This window comes from Rhinopithecus bieti, unplaced genomic scaffold (genome assembly GCF_001698545.2).
Source record: "Rhinopithecus bieti isolate Rb0 unplaced genomic scaffold, ASM169854v2 scaffold_56697, whole genome shotgun sequence".
Classification (NCBI taxonomy): Eukaryota; Metazoa; Chordata; class Mammalia; order Primates; family Cercopithecidae; genus Rhinopithecus; species Rhinopithecus bieti.
Genome location: NW_016821681.1, coordinates 12,727 through 32,775, shown reverse-complemented (window position 1 = coordinate 32,775; position 20,049 = coordinate 12,727).

Below are 20,049 nucleotides of genomic sequence, written 5' to 3'. Positions count from 1 at the left end.
TGATAAGGAACTTGTATCCAGTAAAACAATATATATACATATATATATATATGTATATGGAACTTGTAGCCAGTGAAAATAAAGAGTTCTTAGAACTTAACAATAAACAACTCAATTTTTTAAGGCAAAAGATTTGAATAGACAGTTCTCTAAAGAAAAGATAAACATGGTTGGTAAGCACATGAAAAGTTGCTCAATATCATTAGTCTTCAGGAGCATGCAAATAAAAACCACAATGAGATACCATTTCATTCCCACTAGGATGGCTATAATCTTAAAAACTGACAATTGTTGTTGAGGATGTGGAGAAATTGGAATGCCCATCTATTGCTGGTAGATTGGAAAGTGGTACAGTCACTTTGGAAAACACTTTGGCAGTTCCTCAAAAGATTAAACACAGAGTTAGCATATGACTCAACAATTCCACTCCACAGGATATATACCTAAGAGAAATGAAAACATATGTTTGCATAACAATGTTTACATGAATGTTCATGGCATTATTCATAACAGCCAAAAAGTGAAATAACCCAAATGTCCAACAACTCATGTTTGGATCATTTAAATGTGGTATATCCATACAATGGAATATTACTTAGGAAAAAAGAAGGAATGAAGGAATGTAGTAATCAAAACTATGTGGGACTGGCATAAGGATAGACATATGGATCAGCAGAATAGACTCAAGAGTCCAGAAATAATATTTACATTTATGATTTTCAACAAGGATGACAATACAACAAAATGGGTAAGTCTAGATACATGCCATTACATGGATGAGCCTTGGAAACAACATGCTAAGAAGCAAGTCACAATAAACTTTGTGAAATGTCCACAAAGGGTAACTTGGTGCAACAAGCAGTGATCAGTGGTTGCCCAGAGCCAAGGAGGAGGGCACTTGGGGGTAAATGGGGAGTGACTGCAAATTTATATAATGTTGCTGCTTGAGATGATTAAAATGTTGTAAAACTGATTGTAGTGATGGTTACAAACTTGATGAATATACTAAAATCACTGAATTGGTTTACTTTAAATGGGTGAATTTTATGGTATGTGAATTATATTTCAACATAGATGTTTTAAAAAAATCCCAAAGGTAATACTAAAAGTTCACCCTTTCTAATGATTATATTACATTTTACTATTATTTGTGCTCTTGATGTTATTTTGTCTGTTGCATCTATGGTGGAAGTGCTCTGTAATGCTGTACTACTGTGCATCTCTCCAGTTCCACTCTTTCAGTTACATCAGATTGGGAACTTTAAATTTGCCATAGTGGGTATAATCAACCAAGGGAAAGTGTGAAATTCTACAAATCAGGGCTTCTTTTATTTCCATGGTACCATCTGTGGCCTGTTACAAACCAGGCTGCACAGCAGGACTTGAGTGGCGAGCAAGCAAGCGGAGCTTCATCTGTATTTCCAGCCACTCCCCATCACCCACATTACCACCTGAGCTCCACCACCTGTCAGATCAGTGGTGGCATTAGATGCCCATAGGAGCATGAAGCCTATTGTGAACTAGGTTGTGGGTACCTTATGAGAATCAAATGCCTGAAGATCTGTCACGGTCTCCCATCACCCCCAGATGGGACTGTCTAGTTGCAGGAAAACAAGCTCAGAGCTCCCACTGATTCTACATTATGGTGAGTTGTATAATTATTTCATTAGATATTACAATGTAATAATAATAGAAACAAAGTGTACAACAGATATAACAAACTTGAATCATCCCTAAGCCATCCCCTCCTGCCTCCCTCAGTCTGTGGAGAAATGGTCTTCCACGAAACTGGTCCCTGGTGCCAAAAAGTTGGGGACTGCTGTTCTAGGGAATTCTGATGCGTTTTGGCCACATCTCAACTCTAACTCACATAATGTAGCTCTGCCACACTTCTGTGCCACCTTGCCACTCCTGCCCTGCTCTGCTGAGTTGAGCCAGAGTTGAGACAGCTATATATGAACTTCAGCTTTCAGAATGCTGAATCTCTCACTAACTTCTGATGTTGATTTGGATAGTATAACGAGATTTTGACCCTCTATATGATAGATTCAAAATGCAATCCATCTAAACCAAATAGTCTCAAATTATAAAAGATTCTCACTCCCTCACCTTCAGCAGGTTCCTCAGCCTTCCACTGAAAGATAAAATGGAGGCCATTGGGAGCTAAACTCTTGGGACTTCCGGAGACAAGCCTGGAAGTGCCTGTTACCCCAAGTGCCCCACCATGAGGGACTCATTCTCCTCTGGAAGGCAAATCTAACCCCTTTGGATAACCACCACTCTGATTTTATACAGGAATTTGTCCCCTTAGATTCTCCTTCTTATTGAATCCACTTCTTCATCAAGGAGTTATTTACCCCCTTTCAGTCGAGATATTCCCACTCTGTGATCAGTCAAGTCAGCCAAATACTACACAATATGTACTCCAAGATCTCTGCGCATGGAGGGCGCTCCTGCAAATCCATTGGGGGTGAGCATTGCTTATCATTTCTGATTTGAGGTTCCTCTAAACCTTGCTTTATGAACCACACCTTTTTGTGCCCCTTGCCTTTGTCACACCAGTTTTAAGGGGCTATTCTGAATCCATGGCTCGAGGAGGACACCAGGACCACCCTAAAAGCCTTCCATCTGGGGGCCTCAGTTTTTCTGTCTTCTGAGAGGGGAGCAGAGAGAACACTCTGAGCCTTCTGAGCTTCTAGCAGTTTTTTTCACTAAAGGGCCAAGCAGCTCACGGTGTCATAGCTCAGTACAGATTGTGACCAGCTTGGCAAGAGCCTGGCCTTTGCAGTCACCCCTAATAACTCTAGTCGTCTTGCCAAACTTGGTTCCACTCAGGCTCCGCCCCTCTTGCCAAGCCCCACCCCTGTCTCTAGCCCCACTCCTGAATCTGTCACCTGAGCCAAGGTGTCCTCACCACCTAACCACTACCCTCTGATGACAAGGTCTTAGTGCTCAGTAATTGTAAAATGTGGGAGGTGGTCTCACTGTGCTTGGGTAGTTATCACTGAACTCATCCTTCCCATGGGGGAGTTTGTGTTTGAGTCGCAGGTAAACAATCCACCGACAGAACTTCCTTCTGAAAACAGCTTCATTTCTTTAATTCTTTCAGGGCACGTGAAGAAAGGTCTTAGAAGGAGATGAAAATGAGTATTTTACCAAAATGAAATTGAAAGAAGAAACAACTAAAGGAAAAGAAAAAAATAAAAGAATGAGAGAAACTAAAAAATACATACATGGAAAATAACATAAAGTAACAGACAAGATTTTGTGGATGAAAAACTAGACAAGCAATTCAGGTAGTGTAATCCAAATCTAGAAAAATATACATTGAGAATCTGAAGTGTATAGATTAAAGAACATTTCAAAATGGCAATTTACAATAAATTATAGCCTTAGAGGGTATGTTAATCAATGAACGACACCACTATCAGTATTTGTGCTCTTGTATTCTGACCTGGCCTATATTGAGAATGGAAGTTCCAAGTATGTTAGAAGCTAATATTGGCTTTGCTGTTGGCAGAAAGTACCTGGAAGTACTAAAGGAAAGTGAGGACAATGTTATCAGAAGCTGGAGGAAAGAGGACCCTTGTTATGTACTGGTTGAAAGTAAAGCAAAATGGTCAGCTGCCATCACATGAAAAATAGAAATTTTTACTTAATGCAATGGATGATCTAGCTAAGGAGATTTCTAGACAGGGTGCTAACATTTTGTCCTCAGCCTCTCCAGGACAAACAATAATAAAATTAAGAAATAGTTTTAGGAGGCCAGATGCAGTGGCTCATGTCTGTAATCCCAGCACTTTGGGAGGCCGAGGTGGGAGGATCACCAGAGGTCGGGAGTTTGAGACCAGCTTGACTAACATGGAGAAAACCCGTCTCTACTAAAAAGTACAAAATTAGCCGGACGTGGTGGCACATGCCTTTAATCCCAGCTACTCAGGAGGCTGAGGCAGGAGAATCACTTGAACCTGGGTGGCAGAAGTTGCAATGAGCTGAGATCATGCCATTGCACTCCAGTCTGGGCAACAAGAGCAAAACTCCTTCTAAAAAAAAAAAAAAAGAAGAAGAAGAAGAAGAAGAAATAGCTTTAGGCAGAGATCAAACCCTCACAAGAAAACACATGGCATTTTGAAAGAATCATTAGTGAAAACACCATCAGTTTGACTTAAAAGGGACAAAGGTGGCTGGCAGCAGTGGCTCACACCTGTAATCCTGGCACTTTGAGAGGCCAAGGTGGGCAGATCACAAGGCAGGAGATCAAGACCATCCTAGCCAACATAGTGAAACCCTGTCTCTACTAAAATACAAAAAAAAAATTAGCTGGGCATGGTGGCACTCACCTATAGTCCCAGCTACTCAGGAGGCTGAGGCAGGGGAATCGCTTGAGCCCAGGAGGTGGAAGTTGCAGTAAGCGAGATCACACCACTGCATTCCAGCCTGGCAACAGAGCAAGACTCCATCTCCAAAAAAAAAAAAAAAAAAAAAAGGACAAAGGTGGTTAGGTGCGGTGACTCACATCTGTAATCCCAACACTTGGGAGGCCAAAGTGGGAGGATCACTTGAGGCCAACAGTTAGAGACTAGCCTTGAGCAACCCTGTCTCAAAAAAATCAAAATATTAGCCGGGAGTGGTGGCATGCATCTGTAGTCCCACTTGGGAGGCTGAGGTGGGAGGATTTTTGAGCCTGGGGGATCAAAACTGTGGAGAGCCTTGATTGCGCCATTGTACACCAGCCTGAGCAACAGAATAAAACCCTGTCTCAAATAAATAAATACATACATACATAAATAATAAAAATTATAAACTTTATTTCTCAACATAAGTTCTATCACATTCAAGAAACTTTTGTAAGGAATGATACCAGCCATTTAGTTCATCCCTAAAAACCTGAAGGTCCTGGGAATTTAACCATGTAAATGGCAGTCTTTTTTACATTATTAACTGAAGAAAAATGGGTGCACTTTAAAGATTTTGTTAAGATTAGGAAACAAAAGAAGTCAGAAGGAGCCAAATAAGGACTGTAAAGTAGAGTCCCATCAAAACTCTCACAAAATTGCCCGTGTTTAATGAGGGGAATGAGCAAGATCATTGTTGTGGCGGAAAAGGACTCTCCAATGAAACTTTCCAGGCATTTTTCTGCTAAAGCTTTGGCTAACCTTCTCAAAACATTCTCATAATAAGCAGATATTATCATTCTTTGGCCTTTCAGAAAGTCAACAAGCAAAATGCCTTGAGCATGCCAAGACACTTGCCATGACCTCTGCTCCTGATCAGTCTGTTTTTACGGTAACTGGACCACTGCTACCTCTTGGTAGCCATTGCTTTGATTTTGCTTTGTCTTCAAGATTGTACTGGTAAAGCCATGTTTCATGTCCAGTTATAATTTGAGAAATACGTCAGGATCTTGATCCCACTTGTTGAGAATTTCCACTGAAAGCGCTCTGCTCTTGTCTGGAGCTGATCTGGGCACAACAGTTTGGGCACCCCCTGAGTGGAAAGTTTGCCAAACTTTACTAATTTTCAGTCAGAATTGTGTAAGCTGAACCAATTCAGATGTCTACCATGTTGACTATTTGTTTCTATTGTTAACTGTTGGTCTTCCTCAATTTGGGCACATACGAGATGAAATTTTTTCCTTGCAAATTGATGTTGATGATCTGCCACTGCAGGCCTCATCTCCAACATCATCTCATCCCTTCTTAAAATAAGTTATCCATTGGTAACTTGCTGATTTCTTCAGGAAATTGTCCTCATAAACTTTTTGTAAGGCATCAATCATTTCATGAAACTGTTTGCCATCAGATAGAATGCAATAAGAACAGAGCATCACTCTGCGATATTACTCCAAAAGATAAATTTAATCATGAGGAAATATCAGACAAATGCAAATTGATAGACTTCCTACAAAATTACTTGCCTATAATTTTGAAAAGCATCAAAGTCATGAATCTAAGAAAGAGCCTGCAGAACCGTTCCTTTCTGAAGGAGAGGAAAGAGACATGACAACTAAATGCAAAGCATGATACTAAACACAATCATTTTCTTTAAAAGACTATTATTGGGACAGTTTGCAAAAAGCTACTGAGGTCTAAAGTTGAAAGTTATCAATGTTAATATATCAGTGCTATCAAAGTTAATGTATCAATGTTAACATTCTGGTTTTGATTATTATAACTTGGTCATGTAAGAGAAGCTTTTTGTTTGTAGGAAATATTAAGTTATTCAGAGGTGATGAAACATAAAATTAAGAACTTAATTTCAGCCAGGAGTGGTGGCTCATGCCTGTAATCCCAGCACTTTGGGAGGCTGAGGCAGGTGGGTTGTTTGAGCCCAAGAATTCAAGACCAGCCTGAGCAACATGGCAAAACCCCATCTCTACAAAAAACACAAAAAGTAGCCGGGTATAGTGGCACGCCTCTGTGGCCCCAGCTACTTGGGAGGCTGAGGTGTGAGGATCATCTGAGCCCAGAGAGGTCAAGGCTGCAGTGAGTCCTCATTGTGCTGCTGCACTTCAGCCTGGGTGACACAGTGAGACCTTGTCTCAAAAAAAAAAAAAGAAAAAAGAACTTAATTTCAAGTGGTTCAGAAGAAAGTTATTTTTTGCTTTTCTGCAAATTTGTAATCTATTTAAGAATACAAAATTATTTTTAAGAAATTGAAAACCAGAAAAAACATATTAACTTTAAAAAATTATAGTATTCTGACAAAAATCCTATATACACTGATATATAATAAATCAAAGTATAATTGATATGCATTAAAATGTATCCATTTTAAGCCAGGCATGGTGGCTCACGCCTGTAATCCCAGCACTTTGGGAGGCCAAGGCGGGTGGATCACGAGGTCAGGAGATTGAGACCATCCTGGCTAACATGATGAAACCCCTCTCTACTAAAATACAAAAAATTAGCCGGGCATGGTGGCGGGCGCCTGTAGTCCCAGCTACTTGGGAGGCTGAGGCAGGAGAATGGTGTGAACCCGGGAGGCGGAGCTTGCAGTGAGCCGAGATCACGCCAGTGCACTCCAGCCTGGGCGACAGAGAAAGACTCCGTCTTAAAAAAAAAAAAAAAAAAAAAGTATCCATTCTAAGTATACAGTTTGATGTTTTGACAAATTTAAACATCCATATCACCATTAGCAAAATATAGAGTATTTCCTTTGTAGTACACATACACCACCTCATACTCTCATCCCAAGCAACCATTAATTTGCTCTCTATCACTATAAATTAGTTTTGCTTGTTTTACACTCTTTCGTTTCTGGTTTCTTTTATCAATCTTGTTATATGTAGCCAATTTTATTCTATTTTTTTAATTTGTTCCCCATTTTATTTTTTTATTTTATTTTATTTTTTTTTATTATACTTTAAGTTCTAGGGTACATGTGCATAACATATTGTTACATATGTATACTTGTGCCATGTTGGTGTGCTGCGCCCATCAACTCGTCAGCACCCATCAATTTGTCGTTTATATCAGGTATAACTCCCAATGCAATCCCCCCCCCCGCCATGATAGGCCCCGATGTGTGATGTTCCCCTTCCCGAGTCCAAGTGATCTCATTGTTCAGTTCCCACCTATGAGTGAGAACATGCGGTGTTTGGTTTTCTGTTCTTGTGATAGTTTGCTAAGAATGATGGTTTCCAGCTGCATCCATGTCCAAGTAGTATTCCATCATATGGCTATGCCACAATTAGTTTATTTATACAGCTTTTGGTGGACATTTGATCCCTGTCCAGTTTTGGGATATTACAAATAACACTGCTATAATTATTCACCAGTGAGTCATTGGGAACATATGCTTTTAATTCTCTTTTTAAGTACGTAGGAGTGGAATTCCTATGTCAGATAGTAAGTGTATGTTTATAAGAAATTGCCAAACTGTTTTGCAAAATGGTTGTATCATTTTATGTTTTCAGAAGCAATGTTTGAGAGTTCCAATTGCTTCCCATCCACATGAACACTTGCTATCTCAGTCTTTTTATATTTTCTGAGTATATAGTGCTATCTCATAATTTAATTTACACTCTCCTGATGAATAAACAAAATATATTTTCATGCACTTATTTGCTCTTTGCATGTATCTATTCTTTGTGAAATGTCTGTTCTCATTTCTTGCCTGTTTCTTTTACTGAGTTTCTTTCTTCTTATTACTGAGTTGTAGGAGTTTTTACATTTCTAAATTCAAGTCCTTTGTCAGATACACATATTCAAATATTTTCTACCAGTCTGTGACTTGCAGTTTCATTTTCTTTAAAAAGCTGTTCAAAAGTCAGGTATTTAAATTTTTTATCATGTCCCATTTATCAATTTTTCCCTCTATGATTTATGTTTATCCTTTCTTATCTAAGAAATAGTTATCTTTTTTCCTTTTTCTTTTCAAATGGATAGCTATTTTTTTCTGCACTATTTGTTGAAAAGACTATGTTTTCTCCAATGAATTACTTTGGCGTCTTTGTTGAAAACCACTTAACCATATATGTTAGGTTTCTTTTTCTCAGCTCTTTCATTCTCTTAAGCTGCATTTCTATTCTTGTACCACTATGCCCTTTTAAATTTGCATGACTCTGTAATAAACCTCAAAATCAGATTTTCAAGGGTCTTCTAGTGTTGTTGTCTTCACTATTATAGGGTTGTTGCATTCCTGTATAACCATTAGAATCCATTTACTAATTTCTACCCCTGCCCCCCCACCAAAAGCCTGCTGGGACTTGGATTTGGGTTTCTTAAATTTTGAGCAATTTGGGGAGACAAGACACCATAACAATGTTAAGTTTTCCAAACCATAAGCATGATATACCTTAAATAGATAAGTAAGTCTTATGCTATTTTCAATTTTTATTAGCAATGTTTTATAGTTTTAGTTTATAGGTCTTGAACATATTTTATAACATTTACCCTTAAGCATTTTATATTTTGATGTTATTTTTAAAATTTATTTTGCCACTGTTTCTTAATAGTATGTAGAAATATAATTGAGTTTTATATATTGACCTTAGACTCTGTCCTTTACTAATTTCAGCTGCGAGTTCTAATAGCTGTTTTGAAGATTCAAACAAATTTTAGAAAGATACTCAAGTTGAATAAAACAAACTATGCTTCTTCCTTTCTATCTGTATGCTTTTTGTTTCACTTCCTTGCTTAAATGCACTAGCTGAGCTCTCCCATATAATACTGACTAGAAATACATATAGTGGGCATCTTACCTTGTTCTCAATCACAGAAAGAAAGCATTTAGACCTTCTTTTTCCAATAAACAGGAAGGTAGCTATAGATTTTTTACTCATGTCCTGTATTCTGTTATTAGGAGAATATACTTTTATGGTTGCCATGTCTTCCTGATGAACAATAACCTTTATCATTATGAATTGTCCCTTTTTATCACTGTTAATACTCTTCATCTTGAAGACTACTTTACATAACAGTGATACAACTAAAGAGCTCAGTCGTCTTATGTTTTCATAATATAGTTTTTTGAACTTACTTTTAACTCATCTCTTTATATTTAAGGTGTAGTTTTTGTAAAGAGCACATAGTTGAGCATTGCTATACTTGGAGAGTTTCTTCATTATCATTTAATTTAACTATTCATATGGTTAGATTTAGATCTACAATTTTACTTTTTGTTTCGTGCTTTTCCCATCAGTTTCTTCTATCTATTTACTTTCATTTGCTCTCTCTAGTGCCTCAAAGTAACTGTTTTAAATATTTCTTCCAGAAATTATAGTTATGTGAAAGAGAATTCGTTCAGTAGGAGTTACTTGGATATTATCAGAACCTGGAAGCCTCTGATACACATATTTTAAAGATGCTGGAGTTTTTTTTTTTACATTTACCAATTTATTATAAAGGATATTATAAAAGATACAGATTAAGAGATACATAGAACCAGGTACGGGGGAAGAAGTGTGGAGCTTCCATGCCCTTCCCGGTGTGTCACCGTCTGGAACCTCCACTTATTCAGCCAACCAGATGCTCTCCAAACCCAGTCCTTTTGGGTGTTTATGGAGGCTTTGTTACATAGGTATGATTGATTAGATCCTTGGCCACTGACGATCAACTTAACTTTCATCCTCTCTCCTGTCCTCAGAGGTTGTGAAGTGGTGCACAGAGTCCCAACCCTCTAATCATTAAAAATGCTAGTTTTAAATTTTGCTATAGTGTCATCAATCCAGTCATCTCTTTTTTGAATGAAAAATATATTGTTTTTCTCCTCTTGATCCACATAATAGTCCCGATTATTTAATATAATAAATGTATTCAATTTCTCTTTTGCTTTATCAGCCAAATTTGCCCTAACAGATTCTTTGATGCAATTTGATTTTGATTTTGCCTGCTTAATTTTTTTAGTCCAGATTTTAACTGGCGTTTTCCCATCCAAGTTCTAACCAGGCCCAATCCTGCTTAGCTTCTGAGAGTGGATGAGACCAGGCACACTTAGGTTGGTATGCCACAGAAAACCTGGCGTTTTCAATTTCAGACTTCTGCATCTGCTGCTACTGTGCCTTCTCAGCGTATCATATCACCAGTGTTTGTCCATCTTACACTACTTCCAACTGGCATATGATTTGACCTATTATCTTCTTTACATCTTTAGCCTTTTTTTTTCCTGAATAAATGTGATAAAGGTATGTGACCTTCAGGAAGGCCTCCAATGCAGATTTTTTTTAATAGTATCAGCAAGATCTTATCAAAATTGTCACACTATAATTCCTCTATCTGCTTTGCCAACTTCATACTTAGCTATTTTTTTTCTTTCAAGTGATGATATTCTTTGAATAACTAGTTATTTATCTCTTCCAACATGTGTTTGTTTTTCACTCTCAGGTTGATTTGTTGTGCATACTTACAAAATTTATCTTTTATATTAGGCATTGTGTTTTCTATTTCATAATCTTTTGTGCATGTTACCCCATTGTTTGAAAACAATGTATTTTTACTTTGTAGTTTGAGTGATCATTTCTTTAATTTTTTTATCATATAATATATTCATTTTGTGTGCTCATGTTGTTACATGTATTCACTTTCCTTCTCTTGATATTCTTTGATAGGAGGTCTAACCAGTATCTTTTACTGAGGGTAACTTTAGTGTGATAAAGCTCATTGTGTAGGTTACTACTTTAACATTTAGTTTTCAACATTATTGAGAAGGAACATCATGGTTATATTTTAATTCAGACAAATGAAAATGTTGGAACCTTGTGATTCAATGTCTTACTCTGTTTATGTTGCTATCAAGGAATACCTGAGGCTCAGTAATTTATATAGGAAGGTTTATTTGGCCCACAGTTCTGCAACCTGTACAAGAAGCATGGCACCAGCATCTGCTTCTGGCAAGGAGCTCGGGCTGCTTCCACTCATGATGGAAAAGGAAGGGAAGCCAGTGTGTACAGATCACATGGTGGGAAAGGAATTGAGAGAGAGAGGAGGAGGTACCAGGCTCTTCTCTATAACCAGTTCTCATGTGAACTAAAAGAGAGAACTCACTCGCTCCTGTGAGAAAGGCACCAAGCCATTCATGAGGGATCTGTCCCCAGGATCCAAGCACCTTTCACCAGGCCCCACCTCCAGCATTGGGTATCAAATTTCAATATGAGATTTGGCAGGGCCAAACAAATTATAACATAGCCCAACTGGCTTGGTGGCGGGCACCTGTAATCCCAGCTACTCGGGAGACTGGGGCAGGAGAATCGCTTGAACCCAGGGGGCAGAGGTTGCAGTGAGCCGAGATCACACCACTGCACTCCAGCCTGGGCAACAGAGCAAGACTTCATCTCAAAAACAAAACAAAACAAAACAAAACAAAACAAAACAAAAAACAAACAAAAAAATCATATCCCAACCATAATATTCAGTTTCTCTTTGCTTTGTTTTTCATCTTATTAATTGAGTTCAAATGTTGCCTTCTCAGGTACTACTACATAAAGCAGTCCATTATATATATCACTTTTCTCTTTGCTTTGTTTCCATTTATTAATTTTTGAGTTCAATGTTGCCTTCTCAGGTATTACTACATAAAGCAGTCCATTATACTGCAAATTATTTTGGCTAGTATTTCTTTGCCCAGTTTTATTATCTTTTGAATATCAAAATTCTTTTCTGTTAAAATGTTAATATCCTCAATATATTTTCTCTGATCTTGATTTATAATTTTCATATTTTTTTCTACTGGCCCTTCTGAGATCCCATGATCTTGATTCTTTTATTTTGTTCAGTTCCACTCTTAGCATGGCAGTTTCATTCTGTAATATGTCCTCTTTGTACAATAGATATTTTCCCTTTTCCTTGCTTCCAGAAATCTCAGAATTCTTAATGTTATAAATGGATAATTTATATTTCTTTCGTTTGCAAAGTGATGGCTGAAAATTTCATTCTGGTAGTTCTAAAACATGGCCTCATACTCTTCGAATCTCTTCCCATCAAGAGGGTGGTCTGTTTCTCTTCACCTTGAATCTTGGTGAGTTTCTGACTGCTTTGACCACTGAGTATGGTAGAAGTGATGCTATGTGACTTCCAATGCTAGCTCATAATAGATTATACAGCTTTTGACTTGCTCACACATGCACACATGGTAGCCCTAAGCCACCAAATAAAACTATGACTACTCCAAAGTCACCAGGCTGTGACAAAGTCCAATCTACATTGAGAGGCCATATGTAACTCTTGTCATTGACAGCATACACTTTACTGTGTCATTAAAGCACACACTTTACTGTGTCATTATAGCACAGGGACCAGACATAAGTGGAGAAGCAACTAGGTAATTCAGGCATACGCCATAGGAGTCATGCCCCACAATTTGTCTCCCCAGATGAAACTTCAGATTTCCACACTGTTGTCAAAAATCAATTAACCCTAGATGTATGGGTTTATTTCTGGACTTTCATTTTATTCCATTTATCTATATGTCCAGCCTGATGCCATTACCACACTATTTTGATACATATAGCTTTTTTTTTTTTTTAAACAGAGTCTCATTCTGTTGCCCCAGCTGGAGTGGAGTGGCACAATCTCAGCTCACTGCAACCTCCACCTCCTGGGTTCAAGTGATTCTCCTGTCTCAGTCTCCCAAGTAGCTGGGATTACAGGCAGCTGCCACCATGCCCAGCTAGTTTATGTATTTTTAGTAGAGATGGGGTTTCACCATGCTGGCCAGGCTGGTCTCAAACTCCTGATCTCAGGTGGTCTGTCCGCCTCGGCCTCCCAAGGTGCTGGGATTACAGGCAGCTGCCACCGCACCTGGCCTGCTAGTACTCTTTTTCTGAGTACTCTTTACCTCTGCCTTCATGAAAATACCTTTCACACCACTAAAAACAATGCTGTGCTTAGGTTTGTTTATAAAAGTATTTTCAAATTAATTAATTAATTGAAACATTTATCAAGTGTTGTTGCATCAATTTACTTAATCTTGAGGGAAATTAATTGCTTGAAAGGAATTATGATGTCTAATGTTTGCATAAAGTCTCTCATTATAGGACCTATTCTTGTTATATAATCAGACCCAGCTAAAGAGAAAGAAGGCAATTACCTCAGAAACTCTGCAAGAAACTTATCAAATGGGCTCATATCAATGAGGCAGAGAATTTAACTTCTGTCTTTTTAAAATTTCAATGTACCACACAATTTTAATATTGAGACTAGAACAGTGAAATGAATAAACTTGTGAAGAAATAAAGCCACCTGTGGGAACAGATATTTTACAAGGTGCAGCAAAAACTGCCTTAAATTCACAAGCAAATATTGTTGCTACATGTTCTTCTAGAATAATGACATGCACCTAAGTGTGAAAGGCAATGCTGCAGCAAAAATTTGTGTTTCTCTAGTGTTCCTTCCATTCAGGTAATATAAGGGGAGGAGAGAAGGCTTGCTATGATTAGTTGACTCTATTCTTGCCTAACCGCTTAACACAGTATCTCCGTGTGGTGTTCTTGCTTGAGTACACATGTGTGGTGTCCTCCTGCCAATTTCTGAAAGCATTTGTAAGGTTGCAGTAACCCAGCCCTTAATGTACTAAAAATAATGACCAATTACTTACTTATTGAGCTCCACTTAATAAGTCTACTTATTGTAGACTAAGTGTCTACATTCCTTGTCTCTAATCTTCTCATCAATCTTATAAGACAGAGATTCATCCCATATTACAGATGGGGAAACTGAGGCTCAGAAATGTTGAATTATCAGATCAAGGTTCCACATCTGGCAAATGGTAAAGTCAGAGTTGAACGGAGGAGTCAGTTTCCTCAGTGCTTGTGTTTCTCCAGTGCTTGTGTTTCATCTGTGATGTCATGATGCTGCCTCGCAGCTGCACTCCCAGACATCCCCTCTTTTTCACAGACTTAATGACTCTCAAATAGTCACTCTTAATTTCAATCTTTTCTGTTCATTCTAGATCTTTAATAATTCTGACTTAGAAAAAATATTAGGTAAATACAGAACTGCACCACACTTGAACACCATCCGGAAAAAATGCCAGGCTCTGAGAAATTTTAATGTAAGATTCTTAACACAGAAACACAATTTAATTGACATAATGAACTTCAAGAATAAAAGATATTTGTGCAAGCTTCAAAGCAAGAAAGAGAAAATGCCACGCACAATAGAAAATCAGGCTAGTCAAAATTTCTTCACAGCAATATTTCCGCTCAATATTTTACTTGAAAGACTTCAAACTTGTAGAAAATGGAATAGTGCTACTACATAAAACACCAAGATTTACCAACTGATACTTTCCTCATTTGTTTATCTCTATCTATATATGGATTAATACCTTTTTGATTTTTGTATTCTCATTTTCTTTGAAAATTTTGTTCTGAGCCATTTGAAGTTAGGATGCAGCTATCACGACACTTCACATTTTTGTTGAAATGTTTCTACTTATGGGAAGATGAAATGTCCAACCCAAATAATGAATGAAAAGATAGCTTAAATTCTGACCACCTATAATGTGAGCTGGATGCTAGAGAGGCTCAGAGGTAATTGCAAATTAGAGCATTGGCCTCTTATTTAAACAATATAGATAAATCAATGTAGGAGCTTTGTGGTAGGAAATTTCTCCAATACTTAGTAATCAGAGATTTATAATACTTGAAAGCATGAGTTAATCTATTCGAAGAAAAAGGAGTATATGTATCAGTCAGAATTCCAGCAAAATGTGCAGATAGTATTTAGGAGAAGCAACAAGCAATAGTAGGTTCCCTAGAGTTTGCAACACCAGGGAGCTATTACTACATCTAGCCTGAAAGACAAAGTTTATGGAAACCTATTGAGAACAGCTATATGGGAGAGGGCCATCTGAGAGGAGCTGCGAAATTTGCTAGGGTACTTGGTAACCCATAGAGAATTGACGGAGAAAGATCTGGGACAGCAACCACCCTCCCCCATTTACCTCCCAGTCTCTAGGTCTCCTGCTGATCCTCCCCAGTGATAGAAACTGCTGTAAGCCAAAAGTCAAGGGCTACTCATGAAACAGTCCACAAAGGTCAGCCTTCTGAGGCAGAGAGTCTGGGGCAAAAGGTAAACAGTGCATTTGTTGGACAAAAATGGAAGACAAAATTGTTAGACAAAATTATCTGCATATACTTTCTACCTACCATTCCTGTTTTGGTAGAATAATTTTTACAACACAGACATAGTTACACACACAATAACAATTGTAATTGAGTACTATATATAGGTTACATAATTATTACATAATTATATTTATAATATAAAACTATTGTAATATAAAACAGTATATTTGTAATACAAATCTAATTATAACATAAATAGACTTTGCTATTTTGAATAGTACTGCAATAAACATATGAGCGCAGGTGTCTTTTTGATAGAATGATTTATTTTCCCTTGAGTAGATGCCCAGTAGTGGGACTGCTGGGTCAAATGGTAGTTCTATTTTTAGTTCTTGGTAAAATGTCCAATGTGTGGTAAGTCAATACATCAAGACACCAAGAATTGCAGCAGAGAAAGAGGTTTAATCACAAGGCAGCCAAACAAGGAGACTAGAGGAAACCTCAAATCCACCTCCTCAAGGAGTTTAGGGTCTAGGGATTTTAAGGGGTTTGGATGGCTAGTGGGCTAAGGTATACGGATCATTGATTGGTTGAAGAATGAAGGGTGACATCATGGAACTAAAGAAATTGCATTCTTGCATTGAGTTAGTTCTCCTTTGGGTGTCTTCAGACTGGTGGGCATCAGCTGTCCTGCTAGAATCCAGGATCTGGGCCAGGCATGTTGGCTCATGCCACCATGACGGAGATTCATCCCAGCATTTTTGGAGGCCAAGGCAAGAGAATCTCTTGAAGCCAAGAGTTCAAGAGCAGCCTGGGCAACATAACAAGACTCTGTTCCTACAAAAATAAAATAAAGTTAGTTGGGTGCTGTGGTAAGCACCTGTAGTCCCAGCTACTTGGGAGGCTGAGGTGGATAGCTCACTTGAGCCCAGCAGTTTAGAGGCTGCAGTGAACTGTGATCATGCCACTGTACTCTAGCCTGAGTGACAGAGCAACATGTCTCTAAAAATAATAATAATACAATTTTTAAAAAAGAATTCAGAATCTGAAAAACATCTTGAATGGAAAGTTTCAGACTTCTAACGCTAAAGATGCTATCTATAGGAACAATGAGGAAGTTCATGGTCTGTGTTCTGGCTTACGTGACTTTTGGTTAGTTAGCAATTATACCAAAGTGGGCCAAAGTGTAGCCTGCTTAATGCTTGACTGCCCTTCAGCCCAGAACCTGGCATGTTATTATGAGGATGGTTTCAAGAAGACAGAATGAGAGAGGAAAAACTAAAATCTAAGAATAAAATAAAGCAACTGAGAGAATACTAAAGTGAGAATATTAACAAGAATTTGGAAATGCCAATTTACAGAAATAACAGCCTTAAGAGTGGATACACATTGGTTATACCTTTGTATGTTGGTAAAAATATGCATCAGTATATGACACAATGTGCAGAGAAAAACTAGCAAAGCAGACCTGAGACTGCTATTCTTAGAAAGGCCTGCTTGCAAAGTTGGCCCTTGGCTGATATCTGGGAACTTAACTGGTAAACAGGTACCTACACTGATATAAAACTTTCCCTTGGTCAGGCACAGTGGCTCATGCCTGTAATCCTACCACCTTGGGAGGCTGAAGCAGGAGGGTCGCTTGAGGCCAGAAGTCCAAAAGTTCTAGGCAATATAGCAACACTCCATCTCTACAAAAATATTTTATAAATTGGTCAGGTGTGGTGGCACACACCTGTAGTCCTAGCTACTATGAGGCTGAGGCAGGAGGATTGCTTGAGCCTGGGAGTTTAAGGCTGCAGTGAGTTCTGATCAAACCCCTACACTCCAGCCTGGGTGACAGAGCAAGACTCTGCCTCTAAAAAAGTAAAATAAAACACTTTCCCTAAATGATAAGGGTGGCTCACTGTGCCTAGACTGTGTGGACAGTATGGTTTATGCTGAACAACCGCTTTCCATCTGGGTATCTGGAATCATGGTACATGGTAGGCAGGGAATGCCTATATGGCCAGCTCCCAGTAAAAGCCTTAGGGACAGTATCTTATGACACCCTGATAACGTATCACACATTGTCACACTCGTTGCTAGAGGAAGTATGTCTTGTGCAACTCCACTGGGAGAGAACTCTTGGAAACTTGTGCCTGTGGTCCTTTGTACTTTGCCTCATGTGCCTTTTACCTTTGCTCATTTTGCCTTGTATCTTTTCACTGCAGCAAATCTTAGCCATGATCATGACTATGTGCTAAGTCATGTGTGCCCTTCTGGCAAATCATTAAAACTGGAGCCGGCCTTAGGAAGCCCCAACACACGCAGATACTGATTTTGTCTGTGCTCTAGAGTTCTGTGTTCAACCTCAAGTTAGCATGGAGGAACCAAAGCACGATTTTGTAATTGAATTCTAGGTACTAGCTTCAGTCTTACCGCTGGCAAGAAGTACCTTGAAAGTCTCTGTCCTAGAGGTCCTTGGTAGATTTGTGTTCTCTTCTCCTGCTGCTGTGGTCCCCACTTGTGCTGAGGTGCGATTGTTAGTTCCTTGTTCTGCATTGCCTGTTCCCATGCCTGGAATACTAAACCTTGGAGCTTAATGGCATTTTTAAATCTATGTCCTGATCCAGGTCCACTGTGACCCTCAGCTTTCAGAAGCCTGGTCTTCACCACAGCCAGTCAATGCTATGGCTGCTCCATTAGCTTTTTCGTCTAGTTTCTCCCATCCTGAGTTTCCCTGAGCCTATGCCCTAACTTCAGCCCAAGGCTAATTTCAACACTCAGAGACGGAAGACTTATTATTAATATCAAATGTATTACTACTGGAAGTACAGCATGGCAAATGACTTAGGCTCCTGAGTCTCAACTGCTTAAACTGGAAATTAATAATATAACCTTTCTTGTGTTTGCCTAAAAAGGCACTTGTGGGGGTCAAATAAGTTTTTTTTTTTTTTTTTTTTTTTTGAGACAAAGTCTCACTCTGTCACCCAGGCTGGAGTGTAGTGGCACAATTTTGGCTCACTGCAACCTCCACCTCCCAGATTCAAGCGATTCTCCTGCCTCAGCCTCCCAAGTAGCTGGGATTACAGGCGTGCAACACCATGCCTGGCTAATTTTTGTATTTTCAGTAGAGACAGGGTTTCACCATATTGACCAGGCTGGTCTCTAACTCCTGACCTTGTGATCCGCCTGCCTTGGCCTCCCAAAGTACTGGGATTACAGGCATAAGCCACTGTACCCAGCCAGATTTTATGTGTGTAAGTACTTATCAACTATGGAGCACTACACGGTTATAAATTTCTCATATGATAATTATTGCCATCATCTCCAAGCTATACCTACAGATAGAGTCACACAAATTTGACTTTTCTAAAAAGTTCTTACTAACCTTTCTCTAGGCCAATCACAAAAAAATCAAGCACTGGAATTGTCATACAAGACTTTAAAGCAGCCATATAATCATCTTCCACAAGGTAAAGGTGAATGCCCTTGAAATGAATGGAAAATCAGAAGTTCTCCACAGATGAAAAAGGTCCAAATAGAAACTTTAGAATTGAAAAATACAAAAATGTAATTAACATAAAACTGAGTGATATGGTTTGGCTTTGTTCCCACCCAAATCTCAACTAGAATTGTATCTTCCAGAATTCCCACATGTTGTGCGAGGGACCCAATGGGAGGTAATTGAATCATGGGGGCTGGCCTTTCCCATGCTATTCTCGTGACAGTAAGTCTCACGAGATCTGATGGGTTTATCAGGTGGCTCTGCTTTTGCTTCTTCTTCATTTTCTCTTGCTGCCACCATGTAAGAAATGTCTTTCGCCTCCTGCCATGATTCTGAGTCCCCACCCCCCAGTCGTGTGGAAGTGTAAGTCCAGTTAAACCTCTTTTTCTTCTCAGTCTCGGGTATGTCTTTATCAGCAGCGTGAATATGGACTAAAACACTGACTCACTGGATTAGCTCAATAGCGGAATAGAGATGACAGAGGAAGAAGTTGGGGAATTTAAAAATAGGTCAACAGAAATTATACGATCCGAAAAATAGAGAAAAAGAAGATTGAAAAGCACAGTGGAATGCCTATAGTCCTAATTACTTGCAAGGTTGAAGTGGGAGGATCACTTGAACCTACAAAAGTTCAACACCAGCCTGTGCAAGATCCTGTCTCTATCTTAGTGAGAGAGAGATAGAGAGAGAGAGAGAAAAAAGCAGTGAACAGAGCTTTGAAAACTTTTTGAACAATATAAAAAGTCCAAGTTAACCAGGCATGATGATAGCTCACACCTGTAATCCCAGCACTTTGCAATACCGAGGTAGGAAAATCACTTGAGCCCAGGAGTTCAAGACCAGCCTGGGCAACATAGTGAGATCCTGTCTCTACAAAAATTAAAAATTAAAAAAAAGTAGCCAGACATGGTAGCCTGCACCTGTAGTCTCAGCTGCCCAGAAGACTGAGGTAGGGGGATCACTTGAATCCAGAAGGTCAAGGCTGAAATAAGCCTTGATGGCACCACTGTACTTCATCCTGGGCAGCAGAGAGAGACCCTGTAAATTAATTAAT